We start from the raw sequence: 24209 nt of genomic DNA, 5'->3' as shown, positions 1-24209 counted from the left end.
ACACGCTGCTGCCAGTGAGGGCTGGTGATGGATGGAGTGAATATTTAAGATGGTTGGATTGGGTGCTTTGTCCTGGATGGTGTTAAACTCCTTGACACTGGTTGGAGCATGCAAATTTGCACTTTCTTTCAATCTAGTCTACTGCGTTCATTGCTCACAATGCAATCTCCTTTACACTGGAGAGATCAAATCCAGTGTTGGTGACCACTTTGCGTACCATCTCTGCTGTGTCCAAATGACCCTGACCTCCCAGTTGCTGGCCACTTCTACAAACTATCTTGCTCCCATACTAACATATCCTTCATGGGCCTGCTAGGTGTTTCCAACGAAGCTCAATGCAAGCTGGAGGAATATCACTTTGTTGTCCACTTAGACAGTTCATAGCCTCTAAGATTCAATATTGAGTTCCACAGCTTCAGAGCATGACCTCCTTCCTACATTTCTTTTCACATCTCCCACCTCCCCCCCACACCCCGTCAGCCGTGTCTTATTGTCTTTGCTCTCAGCATAGCAGACCCGTTTTCTCCTTCTCCAAGCTAACATTTGTACCTATTTTACATCTCTATCTCTCCACTATCAGTGCCTTTGTCTTATGCTCTGGGAATCCTTACTATTTGTTCCACTGTTGCATCAACAACATAAAGACCATTGTTTTCCAGCTCTTTTCAATTTCAAAGAAGCGTCATACTGGACCTGAAATATTAAATCAGCTTCACCCTCCACAGATACTGCCTGACCTGCTGAGTGTGTCCAACACTTTCTCACTTTTATTACAAATCTAAAGTCTCGCCTTAGATTTATTTTCAGTTACAGCAGTGACAGTCAATCCAGTAAATGGTCTGACAGTGTGCCTATATAACTTAATATCTATGCAACAACAGAATTGTGGGTCCAACAATGGTACATCCCTGTTATCTGAATGAGATATTTGTGTCTTTTGCAAGTGTGTTTGTACATCTTTTCAGAAGTATCATGAGAAATACAGAATTTAGAGCACAAAAAGATACAAATCATTAAGCTGCTTAATTTCACAGCAAGTGAACACATGGGCTCATAGTTTTTATTGGACTGAGTTCAATTTGTACAACTGTCTTTATGTTAGAATACAAAACCGATTAACATGCTACATTACCCCCACATCAACAGGTTATCTTATTAACCTAAACAAAATAACTTGAAACTACTTCCTTCCACATCTTCTGCTGAGTGAAGCTGGAATTGCAGTTTCTCTTAAAGCTTGACCTGGATGTTTAGAGAACAAAAAGTAGTCATTTAGCCCATCATCCTCTTCTGGTCAACAAAGATCTCTCTCCCCCCTCACCCCACTTTCCAGCTCTTGACCCCAGCCTTGGAAACTATGGCAATGTAAGTGAATATCTAAATATTGCTTAAACGTTACATGGGTTTCTGACACAGCCACTGTCAGGCAGTCAGTTCCAGATTCCCACTACTCTCTGGGTAAAAAATAGAAGCTTCTCCTCAACTCTCCGCTTAGGCCTCTATCTCTCACCTTAAATCTGTGTCTCCGGTTTATTGGCCCATCTACTAAAGGAAAAGTGCCTTCCTCTGGTGATGTTACCATTTTAGGACCCTCAATCAAACACTGCCTCTCAATCTTTGCTGCCAAACCCGGGCCTACCCAATCTGTCCTCATTGCTCAGGCCCTCTAGCTCTATCACCATCCTGGTAAATTGCCTCTGCACCCTCTCAGGTGCAACTACATTCCCCCTGCATTGTGGTGACTAAAACCAGATAATCCCAGCCCACTAGGGTGCTGGACTAGGAGAGAGAGAAAGGGAGGGAGGGGGGCCTTGGTTCACAGAGATAGAGACGGAGGAGAGAGGCCATTTTCTGTTGGAGGGCCAGCCAAGGCCACACTCCAATGAAGAGATTGGGTGCAGAGAGCCAGGAAAATAAAATCCTAGTGCCTGGATCTAAGGACTTGGTCAGAAGTATCTGGGACAGGGGTGTTTTTTGGGGGAAAGGGGTCGGACTTGGAAAGCGAGCATTCATGTTCAGTCAGCTGCCCACCAAAGGAGCGTTTCCAGGCACTGAGCAGTCAGTTTGCACATCACAGGCCTGGTCAGTTAGGGTAGCAAATGGCTTGCTGCCAGTAGTTCAGCCACTCCCTGCTGCTAGTCCAATGGGGATAGTCATTCATCAGGAAAGGCCAGCAGCTGGAAAGAGCACACCTGCTGTGGCTCTGATGCTGCTGCCAGAGGGATCCTCGAGGGTAGCGAGAGGGGTTCCCTCCCATCACAGTTCCCGCTTACTCAGCACCTTCGGAAATAGCTTGCAATCTCAGTTTCTCCGAAGGGGCCTCACCGTTCGAGTGCTATGGCGTTCTCCTCACTGCCATAGCAGCAGTTCCCTCTTCCTCTCCCGGTCGAGTTGCCGAGACTCAGGTGCTGCCGGTTGTTTGGCAGAATGAGGATCCTGCCCACAGACCTTAGCAGGGTAACAGGCTCAGGGGCATTTGAGGAGGAAGAGGAGGCTGCCTCCTGGAAAATGCCCCTCCTTCTCACCTCCTCTTGCAGCCGGTCTGCCAAGCAAAGGCTTCTGTCTGGTCATGACATTGGGGTCCTGATGCCCATAGGGAAATCCAACCCTCTTTCTCAGCCAGGGGGTGTTAAACATTGCCACAGGGGGCTGTGGAGGCCAAGTCATTGAGTGTATTTAAGACAGAGATAGATAGGTTCTTGATTCATAATGGGAACAAGGGTTTCAGGGAGAAAGTAGGAGAGTGGAGTTGAGAAACATATCAGTCATGATCGAATGGCAGAGCAGACTCAATGGACTGAAATATTTAATCCTCCTCCTATGTCTTATGGTCTTATGGTCTCTGTTTTTATTTCCTGATCTTCACAAGTAGTGGAAAGTGCCATCTCTATACGAAGGCAAAACCAGGGATTTGTCAGTTTAATATATGGCAGACTTTGATCAATTACCAAAACGTAAGAACAAATTTACATATTGGTTACAGTCCTAATGATATCAACGTCAAAATGTTTCTTATTATCATTATAATTCCCTTCCATCTCTCACCTTATAACATTGCACTCAAAATGTATGCCTTCAGTATAAGACTTTGTTTTCAAGTCTCTTTTGGATGGAAATTGGTTGACAGATTTGGAAGCAGTTTTTGCTGTACAAAACTTTAGTTAGGCCAAAAGCTGGAGTAGTGTGTGCGGTTCAGGTCGCCACACCACAGGAAGGACACAATTGCACTGGAGGGGGGTGCAGAGGAGATTCACCAAGATGTTGTCTGGGATGGAGTAGGTCAGATATGAAGAGAGGCTGGATAAGCTCAGTTGACGGCAGCGAAAGCTGAGGGAGTCCTGATAGAGGTGTTTAAGATTATGAAGGGCATGGACACAATAGCTAGAAAGTGGCTATTCTCCCTGTTTGAAAGGTCAATAACAAGGGAACATAATTTTAAAATGAAAGGCAGGAGGTTTAGAGGGGATTTGAGAGAATTAGAGGATGGTGGGAGTCTGGAATCCCCTGCCTGGCAGGGTAGCTGAGGAGGAAACTCTCACAACTTTTAAAAAGTACTTGGATGAGCACTTGAAATGCCAAGGATAAATATTAGAAAGTGGGACATGTATAGATTTAGAGTAGGTTTTGTCAGTGAAAAATCAATGGGCTAAGGGCCTTCTTCCGAACTGTGTGACTCTATAATTCTATCCCTTGCTATCTTTATGAAATCTAACAAGCTGTTACCCTGTTACTCTTCTTAGCTCATTATCCAGCCACAACCTGGCCCCAGATCTTGAAGAAAGCTATCCAGAGAGACCCAATGATCTCAGTAATGTGGATTTCCCCTTTCCTGAACTTGGTTCATTTTTGGCATCAAGTCAAAGGGATCTCCCGGCTTCCAGCAACATTGGTGCCATTAAGCAGGGTCATCAGCCAAACATGCTGATGTATTTTCACGGACAGAAAACCAGGAAACATTAACCACTGGAATACTTTACGTTTAATTTTCAAATTGTTTACAGATTCTGAAATAAATGTTTGACAGATACACATCAGATTAACGTGAAAGCTGCAGGAGAGGTTAGCACTGCTGCCTCACAGCACCAGGCACCTGGGCTCAATTCCAGCCTTGGGACTCTGTGTGTAGTCTGCATATTCTTCCCGTGTCTGCGTGGGTTTCCTCTGGGTGCTCCGGTTTCCCCCCGCTGTACAAAGATGTACAATTTATGCGGACTGGCCATGCTAAATTGCCCATAGAGTCCAGGAATGTGCAGGGTAGGTGGATTCACCATGGAAAAGGCAGGGTTACAGGGATAGGGTTGGGGGAGGGGGTGGGATTGTCTTTGGATGGTTGGTATGGACTCAATGGGCTGAATGGTCTGCTTCCACATCATAGGGATTCTATAGTTGGATGATATACTGCCATAGAATTGCATAATTGTAAAAGCTCAGGATGAGTCAATTTAGCCCCATTGCTCTCTGTAGCAACAACTGAGCTAGCCCCAGTCTCCTGCCTGTTTTATTGCAACATTCACATCAGATCTCATCTCTGGATTAAGAAATTGTAGATTTGAAAGTTTAATCTGTGCTAACATTCTTGTGCACGACCAAACCAGGCCTGCATTGAGGATGTTGCTGTGATTCAGGATTAAATCGAGATCCGTTTTGCCTTTCCTGTGATTCCCATTACTTTACTTGAGGAATAGGAGACTTTAACGTGTTTTTAACAACAGTCCTGCCTCAACAAGTTACCAGCTAGGCAAGTGTAGACACTCGAATGTAAACATTTCAAGATTGACATAGCGCTGGAATACACACATTAGTCACCTAGCAATTTGGAAAACAAATTTACTGCTGAGTTCTTGTTATGATCATTTATCTATCATGTCCTATGAAACAAATGCAAGCACATCATCTGTCACTCTTCCATTCTGGCAATAGAAATAACCTGAGCTTTCCTATTGATCAAACAAATGGGCTGAGGTATGATACACAGCATAGAAACAAATGGATAGTTTGGGAGATAGAACTCTTGTCATTGAGATGAATTCCCTCAATTGAATTGTGTCTCAGACGTAAATGAAAATTTCTCTTGACAAATATAAGGCCACAACACCTTCCCCCACAGGCAACTCCTCATCTCCTTTATGGGTAATGTGGTTCTTTCATAACCTCTGGGTGAATACACCCCTTTATTGCGATGTTGTGCTATGTATAGGTACACCACAACAACATCACTAATGATCTTAGCAGCTTTGCAAATCTTTCTCTCAGAACCAGATGAGGCGTTGAAACCTGTATGCCAGGATGACAAAGGCGTACTCAGCAAGGCAGCATGTCATGACGTGTGTGTCCATTTCAATCAGGACTCAAGTGGCTAATGACATCAGCCTCACTTACAATGCAGTCTGTTGGTTCACCCAACTCAGCATGACTTTGGGATGAATATCGGAGGAATTCCACATTGCAATTCCAATTCAAATAATTGGTGCTTCACCAGGGCTTTGCATATCTCCACAAGGATGTGCTCCCGTAGCCCTTGCAGTATGTCGGCCATTTGATTGGTTAACAACATTTCCATTTCCACTTGAGGGAACAATTTTCCTTGGTTACTTCATGTTGGCAAAGGCCAAAAGAATGTGCTGATGGTTTCGCTAGAATTAATGATCAAGTCAAATCTTCCTCGTGTTCACAATATCACTGACGTACAGAGACTCAAGAACATCTTTCTCATTGTGGTTAGGATTTTGAGAACTCCAATATCAAGGTAAATTGTCAACTGATTCTGGGATTCTAGTTCCTTTTATTGGCATTGGTTACTAGTTAACTAGGTAATGCTTTCATTGTTGCCAGCTGAGTAACTCCTGGTGACTGGAATGATTCTGCAGCAATTCAAAATTGCTGTTGCCATTTTAACCAACAGAACAACTGAAATCACTTCAACACGACAGCTCCATCTGAAAGAAAATTAAAATCCTGAAGTTACTTCAAACCAGAAACATAAACAGAATGAGTGGAAAATTGGCCAGGTATGTCCTGTCTACAACAGGAAGGACAATTCCAATCCAACCATTCACTGCCCCATTAAGCATGTTCAGAAACAGCAGCAAAATACTAGAGGCGTCCATCAATGTTATATAATGATGCCTGCTCACCAATGCCTTACTCATTTCCTGTGTGCCAGGATCACCTAGCTCCTCATTACAGCTTTGGTCCAAACATGGGAAAGAAAGAGCTGGATTCAAGAGATGAGGTGAGACGGAATGTCCTGGACATCAAGGCAGCATTTTAACAGAGTGAGTCATCAAGGAGAACTGGCAAGACTGAAGTCAGTCAGAATCATGGGTGGGAGTGGGGTCACTTATCACTGCTCAGACTCATGGCCAATATAAAGGAAGTTACTTTGGACTCCAGTCACCTCAGTCCCAGGACATCTCTTCCAGAGTTACTCCGTGTAGTGTTCTAAGCCCTACTATATTCAGCTACTTCGCCATTGATCTATCCTCCATCATGTGATCAGTGGGATGAGCACTGATGACTGAGCAATGTTTAGTTCTATTCATAACTTCTCAGATATTGAAGCGGTCGATGGCAACTTGCGGCAAGACCTGGACATACTCAAGCTTTGACAAATCGGTAACAAGTGATATGTGTGTGCCACACAGTGGCTGGTGGTGACCAACTCCAACAAGAGGAAGGCTAAACACCTGCCCTTGACATTCAACAGCCCTATCTTTATTCATTCAATTTACATAGAAACATAGACAATAGGCACAAGAGTAGGCCATTCAGTCCTTCGAGCCTGCTCCACCAATCAATATGATCATTGTTAATCATCCAGCTCAGTCCCCTATTCCTGCTTTCTCCCCATACCCTTTCATCCCTTTGAAGATCTGGTCCCCCGAGAGATGCCTCTCGATTCCGTGATCGGTCAAATAAACACTAGCAGCTTGGTCTCTTTTAGCAAGTTTTAACAATTTATTACAAAGCGGGCATAGGTTATCCAGCAACACAGGGATTAAGCAGCTCTGTGTACTCCAGAAAATCTGCGCACAATCTTAAAACACAGATAACTTTTATAGGTTTCTTAACAAACAGAAGAGCCTTAATTGCAAAATTAATCCAATAAAATGAAATGATATGACAAATCGACATAAAATTAAGCCAATGATGTTTCCTGGGAACTAACTTGTTTTCGCACCTTTATGTCTTGTCATCTGGTTTCCAAGGTCAATTTGAATACTTTAATAATGTCCCATCTTGCTTACTTAATTAATACTATGAACAGGGCATTGTTTGCTAATCTCTATCAATTAGTTCAGAAATGCAGTGTTCAGCAGAGTTAGATGCCATTGCTCCTACAAGCCATTTTGTTATGTTATTTTATGTTACTTACATTAAGAAGCCATTTTGAAGTTAGTAAAAGCAGGCATTAAACGGTTGTTCCTGACAACAGCCTCAATGCAGATTTTAAACCTTCACCTTTAGCCCTAAGAACTGGATCTAACTCCTTTTCAAAAAATTCAATATTCAGGCCTCAATTACTTTCTGAGGCAGAGAATTCAACAGGCTCACCAGTCTCTGGGTGAAGACATTTCATATCAGTTCAAAATTGTCTATCCTACACTTCTCTCTTTTACAAACTTCTTTTAAGCAGTGTTGGGTGGCACGGTGCCTCAGTGGTTAGCACTGCTGCCTCACAGCGCCAGAGACCCGGGTTCAATTCCCGCCTCAGGTGACTGACTGTGTGGAGTTTGCACATTCTCCCCATGTCTGCGTGGGTTTCGTCCAGGTGCTCTGGTTTCCTCCCACAGTTAGGTGAGCGGGTTAAGTGAATTGGCCATGTTAAATTGCCCGTAGTGTTAGGTATAGGGTCTGGGTGCATTGCACTTTGGTGGGTCAGTGTGGACTTGTTGGGCCGAAGGGCCTGTTTCCACACTGTAAGTAATCTAATTTAATCTAAAAAAGAAAATTTACCTTGGAGTGGCGGTGACCTCATCAGAGTGGGCTAGAGGCCTGAGTGGAGTGGGGATGGCTAACATGTCTGGAAGCGAGTATGCTTGATGGACTGGGGACTGTTGCGGGCGGTCAGCAGTTTGAGAGCCCAGTGAGACCACTTGTGAAAGCCCCCTGCATTGGTCTACTGCAGGCCCTTTAAAGAAAGACTGTCATGTTTATCTTTTTAACTTCAGTTCTGATATTTCTAACTTACACTATGTAAGGTAATGTTACATTTTTTTTTCTTTTTCTCTTTAGTTTCTATCTAGGATTTGTACCAGGGTATTTTATACTTAAGATAGTGTCATGTGGGGCAACATTATGAACTTTTCACTGTATTCCTGTAATTGAGTGACAATAAGCCTAATTCTAATTTTGGTTTTCGCCTGTGACCTTGGTTCCAGACTCCCAGTTGTTGTGTTGATCCTGTTTCACCTGTTCGAATTTTATAGGTTTCTTTGAGATTCCCTGCCTTCCTTGTTCTTCTAAACTTCTGTAAATAACCAATGCAGTCTGTCTTCATACTTCAATCCTGCTAGTCCCAGAATCAGTATGGTAAACTTTCATCTCACCCCTTCCATTGACAGAACATCTTGCCTCATTCTTTCATGAATGATGGGTATCACTGACAAGACCAGCCTTTGTTTCTCGACCCTAATTGCCCATGAAGTAAATGGCTTGCTCAGGCCATTTAAGGGGTCAGTTAAGAGTCAACCACATTGCTGTGGAGGCGTTTGCAGGCCGAATAGGTAAGGATGGAGAAAGTGAGGACTGCAGATGCTGGAGATCAGAGCTGAAAAATGTGGTGCTGGAAAAACGCAGCAGGCCAGGAAACATCCGAGGAGCAGGAGAATCAATGTTTCGGGCATAAGCCCTTATTCAGGAATGACTTTGTAGACGGAGGAGAAGAGCTTCCTCAAGGTAGACATCCTTGCAAGAGGATTCGTACTGGTTTAAGATCAACTAGGAGAAAGTGAGGACTGCAGATGCTGGAGACCAGAGTTGAAAAATGTGGGGCTGGAAAAACATAGTAGGCCAGGCAGCATCCGAGGAGCAGGAGAATCGACGTTTCGGGTATAAGCCCTTCTTCATTTCCAGCACCACATTTTTCAACTCTGGTCTCCAGTAGCTGCAATCCTCACTTTCTCCTAAAGGCTTTCCTCCTCCCTCTACAAAGTCATTCCTGAAGAAAGGCTTATGCCCAAAACATCGATTCTCCTGCTCCTCAGATGCTGCCTGGCCTGCAGTGTTTTTCCAGCACCACATTTTTCAAGGCTAGGTAAGGATGGCAGATTTTATTCTCATTTCATAAAGGGTATTAGTGAACCTAATGGATTTGACAGCAGTAGTTTAATATTGGAAATTTAATTCCACTGGGGACAGTGGGATTCGAACCAATGCCTCCACAGTATCATAGAGTCAGAGATGAACAGCATGGAAACAGACTCTTCGGTCCAACTTGTCCATGCAGACCAGATATCCCAACCCAATCTAGTCCCACCTGCCAGTACCCGGCCCATATCCCTCCAAACCCTTCCTACTCATATACCCATCCAAATGATTTTTAAATGTTACAATTGTACCAGCCTCCACCACTTCCTCTGGCAGCTCATTCCATACACGGACCACCCTCTGTATGAAAACAATTGTTCTTCAGGTCTCTTTTATATCTTTCCCCTCTCACCCTATGTCCTCTAATTATGGACTATTTATCTATCCATGTCCCTTATGATTTTATAAACCTCTATATGATCATCCCTCAGCCTCCGACACTCCAGGAAAAACAGCCCCAGCCTATTCAGTCTCTCTCTGTAGCTCAAACCCTCCAGCCCTGGCAACATCCTTGTAAATCTTTTCCGAACCTTTTCACATTCGACAATATCTTTCTGATAGGAAGGAAACAAGCATTGCACGCAATATTCCAACAATGGCCTAACCAATGTCTTGTACAGCCGCAACATGACCTCCCAACTCCTGTTCTCAATACTCTGACCAATAAAAGAAAGCATACCAAACACCTTCTTCACTATCCTATCTACTTCTGGCTCCACTTTCACGTGAGCTATGTACCTGCACTCCAAGGTTCCTTTATTCAGCAATACTCCTCAGGACCTTACCATTAAGTTCTGCTAAGATTTGCTTTCCCAAAATGCAGCACCTCACATTTATCTAAATTAAACTCCATCTGCCACGTCTCAGCCCATTGGCCCATCTGATCAAGATCCCGTTGTAATCTGAGGTCCTGGGTATCACCTGGGTGTATGGTTTACTAGGTTAGTGATTGCACCACCACATCCCAACCACCATCACCACCACCACCCCCCCCCCCAACCCCCCCCCACCCCCCAACCAACAGACTGCATCCTGGGGTTACCATGGCCGGAAACGTCTGGACTTGACATACAAATACAAATTCTGTAGCAAGTAACTTACCTCCTGACTCCCCAATACTTGTCCACACACCTACAAGACAAAAGTCAAGAGTGGGTGATGGAATACTCACCACTAGCCTGGATGAGTACAGTTTCTCTGGTTGACACCAATCCATCACCTTAAACATTCACTCCCTCTACCACAACAGGAGCAGTGTGTGTACCATCTGCAAGATGCATTGACTCACCAAGGCTGCTTTGACAGCACCTTCCAAACCCACGGCCTCGACCACCTAAAAATGACAAGGGTGGAAAACGCATGGGAAAACTATCACCTGCAAATATCTCTTAAAATCACCTAACATCCTGACCTAGAAATATATCGCTGTTCCTTCAGTGTTGCTGGGTTAAAGTCCTGGAATTCCTTCCCTAATAGCCCTGTGGATGTTGCAACACCACGCAGTCTGCAGTGAAGATACCTCATTACCAGCTTCCCAAGGGCAATGAGGGATAGACAACAAATATGGTTTTGTCATTGGTGTCCACACTCCATGAAAGAATAAAAAAATCTCATAGGTAAGAAACATATGCATTAAATAAAAAACTAAGGACTGTATCTTATCTTCTTTTAGCTAAGTCCAATTTGCAACCTTTTTGAAGGGTTTTTTTTCCCAGTGAGTTCTCTCACCATAATTTACCAAATTCATCGCATGAATTACCTCCTCTAGCTCTATCACATCTATTGCATCTGATTCCTGCCCCATCACGAAAGGCCAGCTGAGTTCACCAGATACCTCCCTGAAGTTCCATATTGATAATTCTTGATTATTCAGCATGTTGGTAAGATAAGAAGCTGACTATTAATGAGGGGCATTGAACCCTCAACAAGCACAAGGAATAAACCACCTTAATTGGCAACTCGTTGCGAGAAACTCACCCTGCCACTTGTAAAAAGTATAAAAGATGCAGCGAGATGCTCCTGATGTCAAGATGGGTCTCACCAGACTTCCTATCCAATTCTGCCAAAAACCCCACCATTGCCCATATTGCTCAGATCCCAATAAGATTGCAGAGGAAAGACTAAAGGAAGGAAGCATCAGTGGTGTGATATGATAAATTCATGCACTGTAAGCTGAAATATAATGCATTGCATTCTCCTCATGCTCTGAATTAAATATTCCCCAGAAAGTAAAATATCACATGCATAATAACGACACACATGTTTATAACACCTTTAATGCAATAAAACTTGTCAAGGTATTTCCATGGGTGATCTACAGCAAAATCAATAAACCTAGCTATGTAAGGCAATATTAGGGAAGATGGTCAAAGACATGGTCAAAGGACTAGGTTTTTAGAAGTGTCTGAAAGGAAGAAAGATGGGATTAAGGAATGAATTTGAGTGGTTAGGGTCTAGGCGACTAAGGACATGGCCAGTTAATGATGGAGCCATTTAAAATGGGGATGCTCACGAGGCCAGAATTAAATGAGCATACAGATCCCAGAGCATTGTGGGCCTGAATGAGATTACATTGATAGGGAGTGGTGAGGCCGTGGAAGGATTTTAAACCAAGGATGATAATTTTAAAATCAAATTGATTGATGCGATTGCAGTTAGGGAAGTTAGATGAGGTTTAACACACTGCAGTTGTAATGTTTTCTACTTTTCTGACTGTCCACCAGATTGTTTTACATATGTTTCCATCAAGTGATACTTAAACAAAATCAACTGAGTAATGTTACCTTTCTTACCAGCCAGAAATAGAACATTACTGCAGCTGATTTGATCCACTACCTCATAATTGTCTCAATTGACATCTCCAGTCCATTAGTGGGACCCATCTAATGCTCCATTAAGACCACATCAAAAGAAAGTCCAGCTAGGGGAGACTTGGCACACTTACACAAATGCCTTTGAAATTGGGCTGTAGTAACATTGATGCATTTGAATGAAATTCATATGTCCAATGCTTTAACAAATGAAATCATTTGTTAAATTTGTGGACAAAGAATTTTATTGACAAGTGCATTAACCTTTCCATTGCACATATTACGCAGCACCACTTCAGAGCACCACCAATAAAACAACTCAGTGCTGGCACTAAAATTGGAAAAAGTTTCACAAGTGGTTTACAACTGAACATACCACGGTTTCAAAGTTACAGGTTTGACTTTGAATCTTGCAGGGCAAATGGATTTTCCACCCTCCCATCTGGGGAGTTGGCGTAATCCCATCCCTGCCCATCACAGGAGCCCATTTGCAGTTAACAACCACTCTACAGTGCCACTGCTAGCGATGGCCACAGCTGGAATAGCAAGAGGCTGCCAGATTCCAAATGCTGGAGTCCAAGAGCAGATGGACTGGTGCAGAGGTGAGGAGATTCTGAGGAGGAGAGGGGAGGCGAGGGGATAGGGTTCTTGATAGATGTGATATGGATGAGGGAACACCTTTGAGAGGCAGGTGTTATGGGGTGGAGAGTGCAAGCAAGGGGCATCTGATGTGGAAAGGGAGTCCTTCAGGGTGGCAACTCTCCTTCCCCGACAAGGCACAGAAAGGATCACCTGCTGGACTCCCCCTCAAGTCCTCCACTATCCCTTAACCCCCACCCGTCATCTCAAAGCTGCAGCCAACTGGGAAGCTGTCCTTTTGCGACCGATAACTGGGGCTTCAACTGGGGCAAGGTCAGGTGGGCAATTCCAGACCTTACCTGCCTTCCAGGAGTGGCCATGAGGGTGAAAGGGTGGTCACCTGAGGAGTGGACACAATCCCATAGAACATAGAACATTACAGCGCAGTACAGGCATTTTGGCCCTTGATGTTGCGCTGACTTGTGAAACCAATCTGAAGCCCATCCTATCTACATTATTTCGTTCTCGTCCATATGCATATCCAATGACCATTTAAATGCCGTTAAAGTTGGCGAGCCTACTACTCTTGCAGGCAGGCTGTTCCACACCCCTACTCCTGAGGAAAGAAACTACCTCTGACATCTGTCTTATATCCATCACCCCTCAACTTAAGGTTATGCCCCCTCGTGCTAGTTATCACCATTCGAGGAAAAAGGCTCTCACTGCCCACCCTGTCTAACCCTCTGATTATCCTGTATGTCTCAATTAAGTCACCTCTCAATCTTCTTCTCTCTAATGAAAACAGCCTCAAGTCCCTCACCTTTCCTCATAAGACCTTCCCTCCATACCAGGCAACATCCTGGTAATTCTCCCCTGAACCCTTTCCGAATCTTCCACATCCTTCCTATAAGCGGTGACCAAACTGTATGCAATACTCCAAGTGTGGCCGCACTGGAGTTTTGTACAGCTGCAGCATGACCTCATGGCTCCGAAACTCAATTCCTCTATTAATAAAAACTAACGCACCATATCCCTTCTTACCAACCCTATCAACCTTGGTAGCAACTTTCAGGGATCTACGTACATGGACACCGAGATCTCTCTGTTCATCTACACTACCAAGAATCTTACCATTAGCCCAATATTCTGCATTCCTGTTACTCCATCCAAAGTGAATCACCTCACACTTTTCCACATTAAACTTCATTTGCCACCTCTCGGCCCAGCTCTGCACCTTATCTCTCTAACCTACAACACCCTTCGGCACTATCCACAATTCTACTGACCTTAGTGTCATCTGCAAGTTTACTAACCCATCCTTCTATGCCCTAATCCAGGTCATTTATAAAATTACAAACAGCAGTGGCCCCAAAACAGACCCTTGTCGTACATCACTAGTAACTGAACTCCAGGATGAACATTTCCCATCAACCACCACCCTCTATCTTCTTTCATCTAGCCAATTTCTGATCCAAACTGCTAAATCATCCTCAATCCCAGGCCTACGTGTATTGTGCAATAGCCTACAGTGGGGAACCTTATCAAACGCCTTAAAATTGCAACACATCAACTGCTTTACCCTCATCCATCTGTTTGGTCACCTTCTCAAAGAACTCAGTAAAGTTTGTGAGGCATGGCTTACCCTTCACAAAACCGTGTTGACTATCCTTAATCAATGTATTCCTTTCTAAATGATTATAAATCCTATCTCTTATAACCTTTTCCAATACTTCACCCACAACTGAAGCAAGGCTCATTGGTCTATAATTACCAGGGTTGTTTCTACTCCCCTCCTTGAACAAGGGAACAACATTTGCTATCCTCCAGTCTTCTGGCACTATTCCTGTAGACAATGACGACAGAAAGATCAAAGCTAAAGGCTTGGAAATCTCCTCCCTAGCTTCCCATAGAATCCTAGGATAAATCCCATCCAGCCCTGGGGACTTATCTATTTTCACACTTTCCAGAATTGCTAAAACCTCCTCCATGTGAACTTCAATCCTGTCTAGTCTAGTAGCCTGTATCTCAGTATTCTCCTTGACAACATTGGCTTTTTCCAGCCTGAACACTGATAAAAAATATTCATTTAGCGCTTCCCCTATCTCTTTGGAATCCACGTACAACTTCCCACTACTATTCTTGATTGGTCCTAATCTTACTCTAATCATTCTTTTATTCCTGATATCCTATAGAAAGCCTTAGGATTTTCCTTGATCCTACCTGCCAACGACTTCTCATGGCTCTTCTTAGCTCTCTCTTTAGGTCTTTCCTGATGAACTTGTAACTCTCAAGCACCCTAACTGAGCCCTCACATCTCATCCTAATATAAGCCATCTTCTTCCTCTTGACAAGAGCTTCAACTTCTTTAGTAAACCATGCTCCCTTGCTCAACCACTTCCTCCCTGTCTGACATGTATGAACTTATCAAGGATCCACAGTAGCTGTTCCTTGAACAAGCATTACATTTCAATTGGGCCCATCCCCTGCAGTTTCCTTCCCCAGCCTATGCATCCTAAATCTTGCCTAGTTGCATCATAATTTCCTTGCCCCCAGTTATAAGTCTTTCCCTGTGGTATATACCTATCCCTGCCCATTGCTATTGTAAACATAACCAAATTGTGGTCATTATCGCCAAAGTGCTGATCTACCTCCAAATTAACACCTGGCTGGATTAATTACCCAGTACCAAATCCAATGTGGCCTTGCCCTTGGTGGCCTGTCTATAAACTGTGTCAGGAAACCCTTCTGCACAGACTAGACAAAAACTGACTCACCCAAACTATTCCCAGTCAAAATTTGACAAAATCCCCTTCCCATTCTCTCCCACTTGAAAGCCCACCTGCGAGAATTCTTAAAATCTGCCCCTGGTCTTTATTGTCACAAACCGTTGCAGTTTGAAATCGCCATAAAACCCCCACAGTGTGGAAAGAGGCCCTTCGGCCCAACAAGTCCACACCAACACTCTCACCCAAACCCATTCCTCTATCTATACCACTGACTAATGCACTTCAACCTATACATCCCTGAACACTGTGGGCAATTTAGCATGGCCTATTCACCTAACCTGCACATCTTTGGATTGTGGGAGGGAACCGGAACACCCAGATGAAACCCATGTAGACACGGGGAGAATGTGCAAACTCCACACAGAGAGTTACCCGAGGCTGGAATCAAACCCGGGTCCCTGGTGCTGTGAGGCAGTAGTGTTAGCCACTGAGCCACCATGCCACCAGTTTGAGCTGTCGCACTTGACTCAGTCGCTTTTGCCTACAGAGGAGGGCAATCATCAGGGGGTCACTCTTCACCCTGAGTGAAGCCTGTCATTGGAGAGTGGCAGCCAGTGAGAGATTTGGTCCAGTTTGTGAAACAGGTCTCACTGGAATTCAGGCAGGTGCTGTGGTCACTCGACTCAGGTGGGTCAACCTTACAAATTGGACAGTGGGGTGTGGGGAATGTGATGATTTCCAATGGCAGAGCCTCTGGTCCACCCTGTCCTGCCCTAAAATACCCTTCAGAACTCACAATGTTCGCTCAAGAGTTCAGACTCCTGATTAATGTCCAAAAACCCAATTAAAAATTGTCATTGTTGGGTGAGGAGGAAGATTAAGTTGGCTGCAGGAAAGTGAAGTTGAGGGTTATTGGAGCAGCCATGATCGCATTGAATGGCAGAGCAGCCTGGATGGGCTGAATGGTCTACTTTTGCTCTGCATCTTGTGTTCTTATAGTCTTGTGGTAAAGCCCCCTGGAGTTGAGCAGCCTGTCCCAGTCACACACATGATGAACATCTATTTGGGTGAAGGTACAAGAGGGTTCTTGGCATCACTGGAACGCTACAGCAATAGGGGGTGGGGGGTCATACATCATATGACAGGACGTGTCGTTTTACCAGCTGAATTTTAGTGGCAATTCATCCTGTACATTGCAACACGACCTCAGATGCTTCCCCATTTAGCAGCAGAACTGTACTACAGCTGCATTTGTACTTAGCTCAGGACTTTCAGCAACTGTGGGTAAGGATAATTTATTTTCAGATCAATGTACCACATCCTGTTTACTTATTGATTCAGCTTTCCTAACTGAGCACTGACAACCAACAGAGTCGCGCTAACACAACACACTGCAGGAAAGAATGAAATTCTAAGGTGTCGACTTTTTTTCAATACAGGCATTGATGAATGTTGTCTTGGGAAACTGGATAAAGCAGGGGCTCTGAAACAGTGGGCTGAGTATTTCAGGGCAGCAACAGGATGTTTCTGGAGGGTGTGCAGGGAAAATTGTTCAATGATGGAGTTTTTTTTAGAAGCGCATAAATTGGCATTTCTATTGCCTGTTACGACATGGAGTAAACCCCCCTCCGCTGCTTAATTTAAAACCAGCAACACAGAAAAGATTTATTCCGTGCAGTAATCAGTAAACATTTGAGTGGCCAAGAACAATTTAAAATAAAAATTAACAACTTTATTTCTTAAAGTATAACAGAAAATAATAAACAAACAACTATTTACACCTCCTTTCTCTAACCTATCTTTACCTTCCCTTCTAGTCCGATAAAACTCCCAATTAAGATTAACAGGAAAATTCAGGAAAATTTTAAAACTAGCCAGTGGCCAAATCTTCCCTTTATCTTCGTCGGTAGATTGGCTCTCCAGGTCAGTGTTGGGGTTTTTCTCTGTGAAAATTTGTTCTCTAGACAGGTACCTCTCAGAGAGTTCTGACTAGCAGTCTCAGCTGTTGGCCTGGTGGCAGTTCTCCTTCCAACTATTCAATTTTCCCTGGTCTTTTACCACCCCCCCCCCCCCCACCCCCAAAGCATCGGATTGTGTCATTGGCTTTTAAGATTGTCAATATGTTCAATTCAAACTTGATTGGAATTTGGTTTTTTTGGAGTATAATTTTAACTGATTGGCCTACTTCAAACCTGTTTTGGCATTTCCGGGCAACCAGCTACCCCAGTAGCTGGAGCATGTTACATTGTGCCTTATTGAGAACACTTTGTGCTATCACTGCTGACCTTTACTCTCTTAAAGGCACAGTATACCCACATCTTCATAACATTGTCTTATCACTGGAGATCTCAAAGCACTTTTCAGTGAATACAACAGTTTTGGAGAACAATTATTTTGTGTGCAATTTCACATACACAGCAAAGTGGCAATCAGTGAATAATCAATACAGAATAGCCACTGAGAACTCCTTCACATAAGGAACGATGGAACCTGCTAAACACAAGGAGAATCATAGGAACAGGAGTAGGCCATTTTCCATCCCTTGAGCCGCCTCTGGCCATTTAACCCACATTATCCCCTGATACCTTTAATATCTAGAAATCTATTCATGCCTGCTACTCAATGTCTGGCTATCTACATCCCTCTGAGGTAGAGAATTTCATGTCTCAGTCTGAAATGGCCTACCCACTTTACTGAGATTCTGTGCCCTGGGGTCCTGGCCAATATTTATCCTTCAGGACCAGGACAAAATCAGGTTATCATATCACTGTTTGTGGAACCTTGCTGTGGCCAAATTGGTTGCTGTGCTTCTTAAATTGACTACACTTCATAAAGCACATCATTAACTGCAAAGTTCTTTAGGACATCCTGAGGTTGTAAAACTCACTGTATAAATGCAAGGCTTTCTTTGCCAATAACTTATTGTCATTGTTGCTTCAGTCTTTGCCTCCAATTTGATTGGCACCAAATCCACAAGTATCCATTCCCTCCACCGCCAATGCTCAGTAGCAGCAGTGTCTATTGTCTACAAGATGCAATGCAGAAATTCATCAAAGATCCTCAGACATCACCTTCCAAACTCACAACCACCTCCATCTAAAAGGACAAGGGCAGCAAATACTTAGGAACAACACCTTCAAGTTCCTCTTCAAGCCACTCACTATCCTGACTTGGAAATATATCGCCGTTCCTTCACTGTCACTGGGTCAACATCCTGGAATTCCCAGCCTGAGGGCATTGTGGGTCAACTCACAGCAGGTGGACTGCAGCATTTCAAGGAGGCAGCTCAACCCAGCTTCTCAAGGACAACTGGGGATGGGCAATAAATGCTGGGCCCAGCCAGCAACAATTACATCCCCCAAGCAAATAACTAAAAACATTTCCTTCAAACCATGTCACAGTCACAGCCTCAGGGGGTGATTGGGGCATTGTGCGGAAACACCTTTCATTGTGTTCCCGGGTTGGGCAAAAGTGAAGTCAGAATATTTATTCTCTGTAGGTTGTATGACCTCCACCATATAACAGAGCTGAAAATGTGTTGCTGGAAAAGCGCGGCAGCATCCAAGGAACAGGAAATTCGACGTTTCGGGCATAAGCCCTTCTGCCTGACCTGCTGCACTTTTTCAGCAACACATTTTCAGCTCTGATCTCCAGCATCTGCAGACCTCATTTTCTCCTCCACTATATAACATTCCACTTCATCTTTCCTCATGTTGCTTTTCACCTAATGTCTCACTTCCTGCGATTCTGTTTCTCTGCAGTTCTTTTCAACGTATTTAGCTTTAGCATTTGCACTTTCACTACATTGATCTCCAGGAGTTTGCAAGCTAGACTGACTGCTTCTGCCCAGCCTGATCCCCCCCTTCATTTATAGAGCACTTCCAATCAATAAATGCTCCTTCTGTTACAATTCATTCTGAACGAGCAACTGTTATACATTTGAGCAGGAGGCTCTGTTTAACTGGAAAATCGTCAGGAACCCGACCTTTTAGTTAAGGTCAGGCTAATCTGATAAAAGGCAAGAAGCAAATATTAATTCTGACAAATAAAAAAAAACATTGGGCAAAATCTTATCTCACCCTCATCTACGTGTGAATTAACGTTATCTGTTACAGTTCATCATTCTCTTCAAATCTTTTAAATCTCGATGGCAATTTATCTCAGATTTTAAAATAAGGGCTGGGAGAAAATCGAACTGGGCAGAGGTAATTGGTGACCAGACCAGACATTCTCCCCTCCTTCAAAGTAAGTTCAATTCACGTCCTTTCCAATACTGACATCAATACTGAGTACCAGCCAAAAATCGAAAAGTAAAGCTTAATTACAGCTTGAATATTAACATCTTAAGGCTTGTCTACATCTGCATCTGCACAGTTAAGTCATAGAGCTGTACAGCATGGAAACAGACCGTTCGGTTTACCTGTTGCAGCCATAACAACACCAGTCTTAGTTTTTTTGAGGTTCAAGCTGTCCCCTTTGAATCGATAGCTCATGCTTCAGACTTAGTCCCATTGCCTTCATATCCTGCACAATGCCTCCAGTTATGCATTGCTTTTCCTGATCTTCCCATTTCTATTCTCCCTGCTGCGAGTTAACTACTTCTGTGATTGTACCCTTTAATTTTCTTCCTAGCTGCTGTAAGTCAGACCACAGGCCCTGAACCTGCCCTTTTTCTGTTGTGGGTTGTAACAAATAGCATAAACATTAAAATGACAGAAACAGACTAAAAACTGAAACCTAACTTCGCAAGTTTTACTTAAGTGCCAAAGTCAACCCAGTTGCCTGGGATGATGAACTTGAAACAAGTCGCATTTATGCATTGCCTTTAATACAACAAAATAAAATCAAGATGCTTCACAGGAACTTCATTCAACAAAGTATGACAACAAGTCCCAGAAATAGATATTTGGCTCGATGATTGTATGCTTGGCCAGATGGGTAGATTTTAAGAAGGACCTGACAGGAGGAAAGTGAGGTAGAGAGCTGGGGAGGTGTATTCTAGGGGGGAAATTCTACAGCCTGTGACCCAGGCAGCTGAAGGCACAGACATCAAGGTGGAGTAGTTCTGGTCGAGAATACTCAAAGGCCAACAACTCATTCACAAATTACCCTGAAAGATATTATAAAATGTGCAGGTTGCCCAAGATGTCCCATATACTATACTAGTAGGCAAGGCAACGAGATCCGATGCAAACTTTCCCCTTTAACTTCCTATTGTTGCACCATTGTATTTTCATCAGAAGTGTAAATCAAACCTGCCACAGTTGCGATAATGGTAGTTTGTTGTCTGAGGAAACTCAGGGCCAATGTACATGCATGTGTAACCCACCTCGACTGCAACAGCAGAAAGGACACTGTCTAATGTGTTAGAACGGCAAAGTGATGGGAATACAGGGAGGTAACAGAGGGAAGCTGCAAAAAAGGCATCTGTAATTAGCTTTATATGATGGCAATGAATGCTCTATTTATCATTGAACTATGTAATTTTTTTAAAATCAGCTACAGCAATGTTTTGCGTAAAAACACAAGACGTTTCACAATGTTATGATGGTGATTCCAAATTTCACACAACTTGATATTAAAAAAAATTGATTTAGAGATACAATGATACACACCTGGGGAGCAAGTGAGTCTTGAACCTAGGCCTTCCTAGCTAACAGGTAGGGACACCACCACAAGAACCCTTTACTTGTGCAGCTTGATACAAAATTGTATTCAATATGAAGAGTTTGCAGTGACCTGGTTCTTTCAGTGCATTAACCCAGTTACAGAGCAGTCTTCTTCCATTTGCTCCCACGTTTTCTTCAGATTGTATTAATAAGCTCTATAATTCTACGGACTTCAGGAGAAAGATGCATTTGTGATAATCAGTATAAGGGCTCTGACACGATGAAGCAATGTTGTCCTTTTGTTAAGGCCAGCTAGAAAATTAAAAATCCAACTCCTGGGGACATTGAGAATTTGACACCACTCAATCAGACTAGATCATTAAGTGCCTTGTTCTGAGTTGGTGTCATCTTGCCCATTTCTTTGACCCTGACCATCATGCACTTGCACACTAATTTCATCGCATTCCACTGTCTGAAACCTGCACTGTGTTCCTTTCCTTATTGCTCTGTTACTAAGACTGAGGTTCAGAGCTTGTACGTAATGAAGTGAAATCTACCCTATGGGCAATTACTGGCCCAGCGTCATCTTTGACCTGCCTTCATGATAACACGTCACATGCAGCTTATGGTCCTTGGAAATTTTGCTATTTCCTGAACATGAAATTTTGAAAATCAAGGGAGAATTGCGTTCATGTAGCACCCTTCAAGAGCTAAGGAAATTCCAATACACCTTACAACCAATGAAGCATTTTTAAAGTGTAATCACTGTTGTAATGCAGAAACCATGGCAGACAATGAATGCATAGCAAGTTCTCATAAACAGCAATGTGATAATGATCAAACGATCCCATTTTAATGATGTTGATTGAGGAATAGCTCCTGGCTGGGTCTAAAGGGATAATTCCCAACCTTTTCTCTGAAATAGCGTAATCTTTTATGTCCACCTGAGAGAGCAAACGGAGCCTTCATCTCATTTGAAAGATGGCGGGTCTGCTCATGTAGAATTCCCTCAGTCATTAACAGAATGTGTGAGAGTGACAGTTCAGTGCCTCTTTTATATGTGTGTAATATCATTTGTATTTTTACTATTTGGAAACTGAAAAAACATTTAGCGACAATGATTAAATAGGTACAATCTCCAAACAAATGGGAAAGTCTGATAAGTAGCAGGCAGCACAGCAGTCAGGTGCATGAGTCATCTAAACAGTATTTAAAACAGCAAACAACTGGAGATATTGGTGTAATTATTTATTGCACAAGGAAGGAAAACAATCTTCGAAGGAATGTTGTACAATCCCATTGGTTATTTAGGAAATCCTCACATTGAGTGAAGCAGTGCAATATTATCAGAAAAATAAATCTTTTAAGTTTTTATTAAATCTACGGTTTTACTTTAATTTCCTAATTGATTACTTCACATAGAACCTGTTCTGTTGTACCTCAATAAAAATCTTGTTCACTTGCGCTCCATTATATTCCAATTTATTTTCTTGACCATTTCTTTCTAAGCATTTGCCTAATCCAGCATGACAGAGATACATTGCTTTTATTAAAGTATTGGGACATAGAGATGTACAGGACAGAAACAAACCCTTCGGTCCAACTCGTCCACGCCAACCAGATATCCTAACCTAATCTAGTCCCATTTGCCAGCACTTGGCCCATTTCCCTCTCAACCCTTCCTATTCATATACCCATCCCGATACCTCTTAAATGTTGTAATTGTACCAACCTCTACCACTTTTTCTGGCAGCTCATTCCAGATACACACCATATTCTACATGAAAAAGTTGCCCCTTAGGTCCCGTTTAAATTTTTCCCCATTCACTCTAAAACTATGCCCTCTAGTTCTGGACTCCCCCACCCCAGGGAAATGACCTTGTCTATTTACCCTTGCAATGCCCTTCATGATTTTCAAAACCTATACAAGGTCAACCCCTCAGCCTCTGACGCTCCAGGGAAAACAGCCCCAGCCAATTCAGCCTCTCCCTGTGGCTCAAATCCTCCAACATCTTCTAAGGGATGTGGGTGTTGCTGACTAGCATTCATTGCCTGGGTCCCATTGCCTTTGAGAGGGTGATGGTGAGTCACTTTCTTGACCTGAAGCAGTTCCACGGAGTGGGTCCACCCACAGTGTTGTATGGAAGGATGTTTTAGGATTTTGATCCAGCACTAGTGAAGGAACGTGGACATAGATCCAAATCAAGGTAGTGTATGGCTTGAAGGGGACCTTGCAAGTAGTGGTGATCCCATGTACCTCCTGCCCTTGTTGTTCTAGATGATACTGGTTGCAGGTTTGGAGTGTGCTGTCAAAGCATCCTGCATGAAATATGTCAGTGCATCCTGTAGACAGTACTCACTGCTTCCACAGTGCATAGGTAGAAGAGGGAGTGAGTGTTGAAGGGAGTAGAGGGAGTGAATGAGAAGGTGGTGGAGGGAGTGAGTGTGAAGGTGGTGGAGGGAGTGAATGTGAAGGTGGTGGAGGGAGTGAGTGTGAAGGTGGTGGAGGGAGTGAGTGTGATGGTGGTGGAGGGAGTGAGTGTGAATGTGGTGGAGGGAGTGAGTGTGAAGGTGGTGGAGGGAGTGAGTGTTGAAGGTGGTGGAGGGAGTGAGCGTTGAAGGTGGTGGAGGGAGTGAGCGTTGAAGGTGGTGGAGGGAGTGAGTGTGAAGGTGGTGGAGGGGGAGTGAGTGTGAAGATGGGGGAGGGAGTGAGTGTGAAGATGGGGGAGGGAGTGAGTGTGAAGGTTGTGGAGGGAGTGAGTGTGAAGGTGGTGGAGGGAGTGAGTGTTGAAGGTGGTGGAGGGAGTGAGTGTGAAGGTGGTGGAGGGAGTGAGTGTGATGGTGGTGGAGGGAGTGAGTGTTGAAGGTGGTGGAGGGAGTGAGCGTTGAAGGTGGTGGAGGGAGTGAGTGTTGAAGGTGGTGGAGGGAGTGAGTGTTGAAGGTGGTGGAGGGAGTGAGCATTGAAGGTGGTGGAGGGAGTGAGCGTTGAAGGTGGTGGAGGGAGTGAGTGTTGAAGGTGGTGGAGGGAGTGAGTGTGAAGGTGGTGGAGGGAGTGAGTGTTGAAGGTGGTGGAGGGAGTGAGTGTGAAGGTGGTGGAGGGAGTGAGTGTTGAAGGTGGTGGAGGGAGTGAGCGTTGAAGGTGGTGGAGGGAGTGAGCGTTGAAGGTGGTGGAGGGA

Source organism: Hemiscyllium ocellatum, chromosome 34 (genome assembly GCF_020745735.1).
Source record: "Hemiscyllium ocellatum isolate sHemOce1 chromosome 34, sHemOce1.pat.X.cur, whole genome shotgun sequence".
Lineage (NCBI taxonomy): Eukaryota > Metazoa > Chordata > Chondrichthyes > Orectolobiformes > Hemiscylliidae > Hemiscyllium > Hemiscyllium ocellatum.
Note: the sequence above shows the minus strand (reverse complement) of the source record.